The sequence below is a fragment of the Pinus tabuliformis genome, chromosome 7, assembly GCF_031772625.1.
Source record: "Pinus tabuliformis cultivar Carrire ecotype Pingquan chromosome 7, CPIR1, whole genome shotgun sequence".
Lineage (NCBI taxonomy): Eukaryota > Viridiplantae > Streptophyta > Pinopsida > Pinales > Pinaceae > Pinus > Pinus tabuliformis.
Window position 1 is genome coordinate 731624826 of NC_142293.1, and position 11886 is coordinate 731636711.

Consider the following 11886-nt stretch of genomic DNA (forward strand, 5'->3'; position numbering starts at 1 on the left):
TCATTTTAGTAACCATAAATTATTTGTCACGTTTTATTCCAAAACTATTTGTTTTCAAATTATGAAATATCACTTATTTATTTGACATCACATTTTTTTACAACATCTATTTGGTTTTTTATTTTATTTTACAAAAATAATTATTTGGTTATTTTTTAATTAAAAATATATATTAATATTTTCGAAGCAAGTTATGTGAAGTTAATGAAGTGAAGATAGATATCACTTTTTTATTCAGCATTATTTTTTTCTTAGGTTATCATCTATCCATTAATAATTATAACATTTATAATATATACAAATTTATTATTGAAAATATTTATTTTATTTATTTTAACTTTTTAATTTATCATTTAAAATATAAATATTTTATATAAAATAAATAAATAAGTCGTAACTTTTTAATATATTTTGTCTATAAATTTTGTTATATTAACTTGTTTTTTTTAATAATATTTATAAATAAATCATAATATTAAAATCTTATTCCATGGACGATTGAGACTTACTAGTGCAATTTACAAAGGAATTATAATCATTTCAATTTTTACTGTAATATGCCTTGATTCACATAGTTTATTAATATGTTTTTATCGATATATTATATTTAATGAATATATTTTTATCTATATATTATATTATGTATTTCATTTTATTTTTTATCTTTTTTAGCATTGTTTAATTATTTTATGTTTTCGATCTTTTGTTTTGAATTTGAGGAAATAATTTTTGCTAAGTTTTTGTTATCTAAAATATATTTTTGAATGCATCAATTACTAGGGTGTAAATTTGATGGGCAATCCCAACTTTCAAGTAAATTCTTCATCATCGGTTTCCTTTTAAAAGTGTCCTTGACATGGCTTTTGATTTTTATTTTTAGCCATCATTTAAATATCATGTATTATGTTTTTTTGTTAGTAAAATCAATAGTAGGGAATTAACTTCCATGGAATATTCTCTAATATTTTTAGTAGTATACACAAGTCAATGGTTGAGATTTATCTCAAAAGTTGTTATCCTCTTCTAACTATTTTAATTAAATTGATCAATTAAAAAAATGTCATATGAAGTAGGCTATGATTTTTGGGACATGTGGTATGGGTAAGGAATGGTATTGTCCAATGGGATTGTAAGAAATCCTATTTATAGATGGAGATTCTCCAATGTAAAGTGGAGGTAAATCCCTGCATTCTCTCCATCCCTCCTGTAATAACCCTGGTAACTTGTAATTTCCGGTAAATGCTGTGGTAAAAACAATATGGGTGATAACTTGTTTTTAAAAGACATTATTATTTGTTAAAAGAAAATGCAATGAATTATTTTACACATGTGTTGAATGAAATGCTGGCAGCCTCCAAAAGAGGCTTTTCTATTAAAAGAAATTAATCAGTTAAGAAACTGAAAAAGAAAGACAACTGCCTCTCACCCTGAAGAGGGGGGGAAAAGGAAAACCTCTGGGCTGTTTGGGAACAGGCAGAGGAGAGATTCCAGAGAGGAGTTGCAGAGTGAAAGAAAACGGGTTATGTCTGGTTGTGATCAGATGACCCAGCACCGTGGTGCTTAAGTCTTGTTGAGGGCTGCAGGCCTGCAAGACGGCTAGGGGGGAGAATCCAGCGTAGTGGATCTCATGGTTGGGGGGTTAAGAGTGAAAACTCTACAGGTGACTACTGAAAACAAAGCACCCCTGTGATCGAGCACCAGGTACGCTTCTTTAACTTTAGTTAAGAAAGGTTCAGGTATTGAAGTACTCAGATATATCTTTACTTAAAAGGTTGCTGTGTTCGATGTTTAGAGTAAAATTATTGTTATTAAATAGACAGAATGAAACTGTGACATAGACATTCAGGTGGAATACTACTATCAAACTTACACAGGAATTCTGTATTAACAGAAAGACCAATTTCTTTGATAGCTTATCCAGGAAGATAATTGGTCTTACCTTGTAAAGACCTGAGTAGTTAAAGGAAGCCGAGTTGGTAGTTAACCCTAGGGGGTTTAGGTAATCCGACACAGAAATAAGTCTCTTGTAAACATTAGACCGAGAAGTATAACCTTGTTCGGTATACATTTCCTCAACAGAGTAAATAAAGGGAGACAGAACTCTAAAGAAAGAACTTACGTATGTGTCCAAACCAGTTTCGCAAGTATTTGTAAAAATATGATAATATACACGGAATAACAATTTAATACCTTTAACTACTTTCCAGTTATGTGTGTAATGACTACTGACAGGTGATAAGACAGATGCAAAGGGATACATTCATCAAACCCTAGTTACAGAAATGAAAATAAGAGTAAATGTATATTACAATCGAGAAGTTAAATATAATGCCGAAAAGTAAATACCAGGAATCAAGTAAAAGCGTGAACCAGGCATATGAATACAGTACATGTAGTAACGTATGGTGAGACTGTGTGCGAAAAGGGATAGACTGTACATTCATGGAATGAATGTAAATCTATCCTCTCGCTGTGTAGAGTCAATAAGCCGAGAGCAGTGCCATGGAAAACAATACAATGGGAAACTATAGATTTTTTAACTCAGAAAAACCGTAATCAAGAACTTATTATAACTGTGATGCAAATGAACAAAGGAAAAGACAACAGTGTATATAGGAGCTCATTATAAGCTTATTAACCCTTGGCATGGAAATGTAAGTGAACTGGTATTAACCGGAATTAATTCAGAGACGTATATATATTTAAAAATGAAGTAGATAAGGAAACCCTTAATCGCAGCCGCAGACATATAATATGTGATACTGTGAAACCATGAATAGCCGCTACCTGGCACGATAACAGTATGAGAATATTATAACTAAAAACAAGCCGAAGCCATTCACCAGTGACGGAGTTGAACATTAAATAGAACAGAGTTATCATTATAAAGCTCAGTCAGAAACAGTGACCTTTAGAAACCAGGTCGGCCAAAAACAATCACATCTTCAAATACGATGGATGATGTTGAATTTATACAGATGTATAATCTGTTCGTAAATGTCAAAAGCATAGAATAGATCTAGATCTGATAAAACTACAGAATACAGAGTTTGAACAGAATTTAACAGTTAATAGAACATAAGCGTCGAGGCCATAACCTAGGCACAGCTGGAACGGCCATTCCAGAAAGGCCGCCTTGCATAGCTGCATAAAGGTTTGGTCCAGAAGCAACCTGAGACACAGGTGGAGAATGGGCCGTCTCAGTCATGATACAACCCTGAATCGCACTCAATACAAACAATAGAAACCCTGGAGGAAACGACTTACCTGGAACTGCCTTGGAACCGAAACCCTTCAGCGGTTGAAGCAAATGAGCTGCGGCATGAGGCGGAACCTAGCAAACGTTCAAACAAACCCTGATTGATTAGTATTCATTCAGTGAGTCATAAACTAGTTATGGTAGTGCAGAAACGGGACACAATGAGACATAACCAGCAGTAAAATGAGATAGGGAGGCGCAGCAAACCTGGAGGAGGCAGAGGAGTGACGATCTGGAGCAGAACAAAGAGCCTGGAAGTTGCAGCGTAACTCAGCGGAGGAGGTCGATGACTGGTAGGTGAACAAATGAGTCATAAACGGAGACCCTTGAACTTTTATACACAAGACCAAACCCTAAGTAAGGCAGGACCGTCCGATGGAGCCGAGTGATCCCTATCGTCGATTTTGGGCGGGAGGCCGAGCGTAAATCCCGGGGTTGGTCAACCCTCTTAGACCACATGGCCTTCACGTGATGAGGGGCCATTTGGCTACGGTAGCAGTGAGCTGGCGTGCTTACTCTGCCATTTGGCAGTAAACACCAATTGAATGCCGTCAACTCACAAGTGCCAATATATATATCATTAATAAAGGATTTGCAGCACGTATAGTTTGAGCTTTAAACACCATATGTATATCCGTGGTGTCAAAGTATTGAACCATAAACCATTACAACTTACACCAACCCTTATGTGATCATGTGGTAGATGGATTATACGATAAGTGAATATTAAATATAAGATTGCAAGTGTAAAGTTAACCATATCATAAATTTTTTTTTTTTATGGCTGTAATTTTGGTTTATAGAAGGGAGTGTGACAATGTGGTATCAGAGCCCAAGTTCCAAAACTGAGACCTCTGGAACAGCAATGGGAACAGAAAGAACAATTATCTTATACATGTATACAGTACAATGTCATTAATCATGTTTTTTGTGTAACCAGGAATATATTGAGACATTCAACAGCTGACAGTTATACAGTAAGATGGAGGAAATGCCGGGAGCTGGCGGCATCCCACCAGATAATACAGGACTATGGGTTTAGCTTGGTGCTGAGACACACAGTACTAATCAGACAATACTTCAAACAGTTCAAGAACTGAAGGGTGAGATGGCACGCTTGCGAGAAGACAATGCACGATTAACCATGGAACAAGAAAGAATATTGAAGAGCCTATCTGAAAAACAAAATCCACCCTTACCCAGTCCTAGTGCAGAGCAACGAGGGGGCACTGAGGAACGGAACTATGCTCCTGAGTTTTCAGAAGAACATGAAGACCATTCTGACAATGTACAAGAGCAGCAGGCCACCAAGAGACAGAAAACGAAATTACAGGGTGAATTTCGTAAAATCAAGCCCCCGCTTTTCGATGGAGAGCAGGAGGAAGCGGCGGAAGCATGGCTGATCAACATTAATAAATATTTTCAATTGTATGAATATGATCAAAATCTGAAGGCACGTTTGGCCACATTCCAGTTGCAGGGCAAAGCCACCCTGTGGTGGGAAGAGATTAAAATTGTGAAGGGTGTAACTGAGCAGAGCATAACCTGGGAAAAATTTCAGAAATATTTTAAGGAGAGGTATTTAACTGAGCGCTTTTATGATGAGAAGGCGCGAGAATTTCATGATTTATGACTAGGACAACAATCCATGGATGAATTCATAAATCGCTTTACTTCGCTATTGCGTTATGTGCCCTACATAAAAGAGGAGAAGGCCAAGGTGCAGAGGTTTGTGAGTAGTTTGCCAGCTTATATAAGAGAACGAATTGAGTTTGATAACCCTCGAACCATGGATGAGGCAATTAGGAAGGCCAGAATTTGCTACCAGCAGAACAAACAAAAGGGAGAAATTCCAAGCAGGAAATGGAATGAGAGAAAAGGTAGCAGAAATGTCGGAAGCAACAAAGGCAGCCGCGGAAATGGTGGCAAAGGGGTTGGAAAAGGGCAGTTGAACAGAAGCACAAGTAAGGGTACTTTCCGTCCTAAGCCAAACGAGAGCAGGATGAGTGAGCTCCCTGCTAAATCAGAGGTTGAAGGAACCAGACCTCCAGTTCAATGTTGGGTATGCGAGGGACCGCACTATGCTAGGAACTGCCCACAGCGAAAAAGAACAGATCAGATATCCCATGTCCATGAAGCTTCCACTGTAGGGGATGTGGCACGCAGCGTACCGAGGATCAATGCAGCATTGGAGGACCGACAGGCAGAATATCAACCTTCCATGGTGGAATTCGAAGGTAAGATTTCAACCCTTGCTGTAGCTGTACTTATTGATCCAGGAGCTACTCTAAGTTATGTTAGTCCAAAAGTAGTGAAACATTGTAAGTTACCATCAGAAAAATTCAAAAACCCATGGCTAGTCCAGTTAGCTACAGGAGCCAAAAGGCGAGTTCTAGCGAAAGTTAATAACTGCGCTTTCAGTATAGCTGGACAGCCTGTGACAGCAGACTTGAATGTACTTCCATTGGGCTCCTATGACATTCTTATTGGCATGGATTGGCTGGAAAAGCACTGGTCACTGGTGAATTGCAAGACCAAGACCATATACTATAAAGATGATGTGGGACAGCAGCAGGAATTACAGGGAATTAAACATCCTGTTCAGATCCGACCTATCACTGCAACTCAGCTGGCCAAATGTGTAAGAAAGAAATGCCAGATTTACGCCGTACAGGTTGGTTATGTGAACCAGAAAGATAAGATGTCTGCATTAAATGACATACCAGTGGTGCAGGAATTCACAGATGTTTTTCCTGAAGATATCCCGGGTCTGCCCCCAAGAAGAGACATAGATTTCACTATTGAATTGATACCAGGGGCAGCCCCAGTATCAAGGGCACCATATCGGATGAGCATACCAGAGTTAACGGAATTAAAGATGCAGCTCCAGGAATTGCTGGATAAACAGTACATTCGACCTAGTGTGTCACCTTGGGGGGCTCCAGTATTGTTTGTGAAGAAGAAGGATGGGACCCTTCGCATGTGCATAGATTACCGACAGCTGAACAAGCTCACGGTCAAAAACAAGTACCCTCTACCCAGAATAGACGAACTCTTTGATCAGGTGAAAGGAGCAAAGTTGTTCTCCAAAATTGATCTGCGATCTGGTTATCATCAGATCAGGATCAAGGATGAGGACATCGCCAAAACTGCGTTCCGAACACGCTACGGGCACTACGAATTCGTAGTGCTACCTTTCGGTTTAACCAATGCACCTGCCACTTTCATGTGCATGATGAATAGCGTGTTTCACCAGTTTTTGGACAAGTTTGTGCTGATATTTATCGATGACATATTGATATATTCCCGTTCCCAGCGAGAACATGAGGAGCACCTTAGATTGGTGTTGCAAACTCTCCGGGAGCATCAGCTTTATGCTAAATTTAGCAAATGTGATTTCTTTAAAGAGGAAATTCAGTATTTGGGGCATGTAATTACAAATGAGGGAATTGCGGTTGACCCCGAGAAGATAAAATCGATTATGGAATGGCCTACGCCCAAGGATGTTTCGGACATCAGGTCTTTCATGGGGCTAGCTGGCTATTACAGGAGATTTGTGGAGGGCTTTTCAAGAATAGCCTACCCTATTACCTCATTGCAAAAGAAAGGAAGGGCATTTAAGTGGACAGCAGAGTGCCAGCAGAGTTTCGACCGCTTGAAACACCTACTCACCACCGCACCCATCTTAAGAATCGCAGATCCTAATAAGGAATACGTGGTATGCACCGATGCAAGCAAAGAGGGCGTGGGGGGAGTATTAATGCAGGAAGGTAAGGTAATTGCATATGAATCAAGGAAATTGAAGGAACACGAGCAGAGATACTCTGCCTACGACTTGGAATTAACTGCCGTAATTCATGCACTTAAGATGTGGCGACATTACCTTCTCGGAAAGAAATTTCTGCTGTTAACTGACCATCATAGTTTAACGCATTACTTCAATCAACCCACTTTGAATGCGAGACAAGGCCGTTGGGCAGATTTTCTCAGTGGATTTGATTTCGAAATAAAACATTTAAAGGGCAAGGAAAATCGGGTGGCAGATGCCTTAAGTCGGAAAGTTCATTGTTTGTGTGAACTTTCAGCCAGCCGGTGGCGGAGTTCGTTAGTAGAACAAATAAAAATAGCAGCGGACAGCGATTCAGCATATCAACAGCTGAAGCAGCAGATACAGCAGTCTGACCATGGACAGTTACAGCAAGAGTACACACTGGATAATATTGGATTGCTGTATTTCAATAAGAAAATGTATGTACCTAATTCCGATGATCTTAAGAAGCTGATCCTAGACGAATTTCACACCAGTCATTATGCTGGTCATCCAGGATACCAAAAGATGATTACAGCACTCAGGAAAGAGTATTACTGGCCAAGGATGAAGAGGCAAGTGGTGGAATATTTGGCAAAATGCCTGGAATGTCAGCAAATTAAGGCTGAACACCAACATCCAGCAGGACTGTTACAGCCTTTGCCTATTCCGGAATGGAAATGGGAAACCATCTCCATGGATTTTATAACCGGGTTACCACAGACAAAGAAGGGTAATGATTCTATTATGGTCGTAGTTTATAAACTAAGTAAAGCAGCACACTTTATACCTGTGCAGTCTACTTACAAGGCGGTACAAATTGCACATCTCTTTATGCAGAATGTGTTCCGCTTGCATGGAATGCCAAAGGTAATCATATCGGACCGTGATGTGAAGTTCACATCTATTTTTTGGAAAACATTGTTTGCAGAGTTGGGTACCCAGCTGAATTTCAGCACAGCTTACCACCCGCAAACGGATGGCCAAACGGAGCGAGTCAATCAGGTATTGGAAGATATGTTAAGGGCAAATGTGATGCTCAAGCCTAATCAGTGGGAAGAGTATTTGCATTTAGTGGAATTTGCCTATAATAACGGGTATCATACCTCCACCCAGTTAAGTCCCTTTGAGGTTTTGTATGGGCGAAAGTGCCGCACACCCTCAAGTTGGAGTGGGCTAGAGGATAAATTGAGTTTGGGTCCGGAAATGTTAAAAGACATGGAAGAGATGGTAAAGAAAGTGCAAGCAAACTTAAAGATTGCACAAGACAGACAGAAAAGTTTCGCAGATAGGAAAAGAAGATTTGCAGAATATAAAGTGGGTGACCATGTGTTTGTAAGGATTCAAACCAGAAGGAGCACACTGCAGTGGAGCGGGTGCGCCAAGCTGGCTCCCCGATATTTTGGACCATTTCAGATTCTAGCTAGGGTGGGGCCGGTGGCTTACCAACTTGCTTTACCCAGTCACATTAAGATTCACAATGTGTTTCATGTTTCTGTCCTAAAGAAATATGTGTATGACCCTAGACATGTCATCCAATGGCAAGATGTACGGGTAAGAATTGACTCGATTGGTTTGATTATACAACCAAACTTAATGGAAATTGACTAAGTGCTGGTTGTTTGCAGGTCGAACCGGAAGGCGGGGTCCTAGTCGAACCACAGAGCATTCTCGACCGGAGAGAAGTGCGGCTGCGGAAACGGGTTATTACCCAAATTAAGGTGCTGTGGCAGCATTATAGTCCTGAGGAGGCTACATGGGAAGATGAGGAACTTTTCAGAAAAGCCTATCCTAATTTTTTTTAATGAGAATGGACATCGGGACGACGTCCAATCCCAGGGGGGGCAGATGTAATAACCCTGGTAACTTGTAATTTCCGGTAAATGCTGTGGTAAAAACAATATGGGTGATAACTTGTTTTTAAAAGACATTATTATTTGTTAAAAGAAAATGCAATGAATTATTTTACACATGTGTTGAATGAAATGCTGGCAGCCTCCAAAAGAGGCTTTTCTATTAAAAGAAATTAATCAATTAAGAAACTGAAAAAGAAAGACAACTGCCTCTCACCCTGAAGAGGGGGGAAAAGGAAAACCTCTGGGCTGTTTGGGAACAGGCAGAGGAGAGATTCCAGAGAGGAGTTGCAGAGTGAAAAAAAACGGGTTATGTCTGGTTGTGATCAGATGACCCAGCACCGTGGTGCTTAAGTCTTGTTGAGGGCTGCAGGCCTGCAAGACGGCTAGGGGGGAGAATCCAGCGTAGTGGATCTCATGGTTGGGCGGTTAAGAGTGAAAACTCTACAGGTGACTACTGAAAACAAAGCACCCCTGTGATCGAGCACCAGGTACGCTTCTTTAACTTTAGTTAAGAAAGGTTCAGGTATTGAAGTACTCAGATATATCTTTACTTAAAAGGTTGCTGTGTTCGATGTTTAGAGTAAAATTATTGTTATTAAATAGACAGAATGAAACTGTGACATAGACATTCAGGTGGAATACTACTATCAAACTTACACAGGAATTCTGTATTAACAGAAAGACCAATTTCTTTGATAGCTTATCCAGGAAGATAATTGGTCTTACCTTGTAAAGACCTGAGTAGTTAAAGGAAGCCGAGTTGGCAGTTAACCCTAGGGGGTTTAGGTAATCCGACACAGAAATAAGTCTCTTGTAAACATTAGACCGAGAAGTATAACCTTGTTCGGTATACATTTCCTCAACAGAGTAAATAAAGGGAGACATAACTCTAAAGAAAGAACTTACGTATGTGTCCAAACCAGTTTCGCAAGTATTTGTAAAAATATGATAATATACACGGAATAACAATTTAATACCTTTAACTACTTTCCAGTTATGTGTGTAATGACTACTGACAGGTGATAAGACGGATGCAAAGGGATACATTCATCAAACCCTAGTTACAGAAATGAAAATAAGAGTAAATGTATATTACAATCGAGAAGTTAAATATAATGCCGAAAAGTAAATACCAGGAATCAAGTAAAAGCGTGAACCAGGCATATGAATACAGTACATGTAGTAACGTATGGTGAGACTGTGTGCGAAAAGGGATAGACTGTACATTCATGGAGTGAATGTAAATCTATCCTCTCGCTGTGTAGAGTCAATAAGCCGAGAGCAGTGCCATGGAAAACAATACAATGGGAAACTATAGATTTCTTAACTCAGAAAAACCGTAATCAAGAACTTATTATAACTGTGATGCAAATGAACAAAGGAAAAGACAACAGTGTATATAGGAGCTCATTATAAGCTTATTAACCCTTGGCATGGAAATGTAAGTGAACTGGTATTAACCGGAATTAATTCAGAGACGTATATATATTTAAAAATAAAGTAGATAAGGAAACCCTTAATCGCAGCCGCAGACATATAATATGTGATACTGTGAAACCATGAATAGCCGCTACCTGGCACGATAACAGTATGAGAATATTATAACTAAAAACAAGCCGAAGCCATTCACCAGTGACGGAGTTGAACATTAAATAGAACAGAGTTATCATTATAAAGCTCAGTCAGAAACAGTGACCTTTAGAAACCAGGTCGGCCAAAAACAATCACATCTTCAAATACGATGGATGATGTTGAATTTATACAGATGTATAATCTGTTCGTAAATGTCAAAAGCATAGAATAGATCTAGATCTGATAAAACTACAGAATACAGAGTTTGAACAGAATTTAACAGTTAATAGAACATAAGCGTCGAGGCCATAACCTAGGCACAGCTGGAACGGCCATTCCAGAAAGGCTGCCTTGCATAGCTGCATAAAGGTTTGGTCCAGAAGCAACCTGAGACACAGGTGGAGAATGGGCCGTCTCAGTCATGATACAACCCTGAATCGCACTCAATACAAACAATAGAAACCCTGGAGGAAACGACTTACCTGGAACTGCCTTGGAACCGAAACCCTTCAGCGGTTGAAGCAAATGAGCTGCGGCATGAGGCGGAACCTAGCAAACGTTCAAACAAACCCTGATTGATTAGTATTCATTCAGTGAGTCATAAACTAGTTATGGTAGTGCAGAAACGGGACACAATGAGACATAACCAGCAGTAAAATGAGATAGGGAGGCGCAGCAAACCTGGAGGAGGCAGAGGAGTGACGATCTGGAGCAGAACAAAGAGCCTGGAAGTTGCAGCGTAACTCAGCGGAGGAGGTCGATGACTGGTAGGTGAACAAATGAGTCATAAACGGAGACCCTTGAACTTTTATACACAAGACCAAACCCTAAGTAAGGCAGGACCGTCCGATGGAGCCGAGTGATCCCTATCGTCGATTTTGGGCGGGAGGCCGAGCGTAAATCCCGGGGTTGGTCAACCCTCTTAGACCACATGGCCTTCACGTGATGAGGGGCCATTTGGCTACGGTAGCAGTGAGCTGGCGTGCTTACTCTGCCATTTGGCAGTAAACACCAATTGAATGCCGTCAACTCACAAGTGCCAATATATATATCATTAATAAAGGATTTGCAGCACGTATAGTTTGAGCTTTAAACACCATATGTATATCCGTGGTGTCAAAGTATTGAACCATAAACCATTACAACTTACACCAACCCTTATGTGATCATGTGGTAGATGGATTATACGATAAGTGAATATTAAATATAAGATTGCAAGTGTAAAGTTAACCATATCATAATTTTTTTTTTTTTATGGCTGTAATTTTGGTTTATAGAAGGGAGTGTGACACCTCCCCTGTGCTATCCCTCAAATCCTCCCTATTTCGCCCCTTTCATTCTACCCCCACCTCTCTCTCTCTCTCTCTCTCACTCTCTCATGCCCTCTCTCT

The 11886-nt window shown here is 39.7% G+C and overlaps 2 long non-coding RNA genes across 2 annotated transcripts; both read right to left on the reverse strand.

Moving 5' to 3' along the window:
- Positions 1 to 3140: 3140 nt before the first annotated feature.
- On the reverse strand, positions 3141 to 3552 carry LOC149249616 (uncharacterized). The gene is made up of 3 exons (XR_016265885.1): positions 3467 to 3552; positions 3268 to 3334; positions 3141 to 3172 (listed from the first exon to the last, which is right to left on the reverse strand). It is a non-coding gene; the product is annotated as an uncharacterized LOC149249616 (long non-coding RNA).
- Positions 3553 to 10850: 7298 nt separating this feature from the next.
- LOC149249617 (uncharacterized) lies at positions 10851 to 11262 on the reverse strand. The gene is made up of 3 exons (XR_016265886.1): positions 11177 to 11262; positions 10978 to 11044; positions 10851 to 10882 (listed from the first exon to the last, which is right to left on the reverse strand). It is a non-coding gene; the product is annotated as an uncharacterized LOC149249617 (long non-coding RNA).
- Positions 11263 to 11886: the final 624 nt, after the last annotated feature.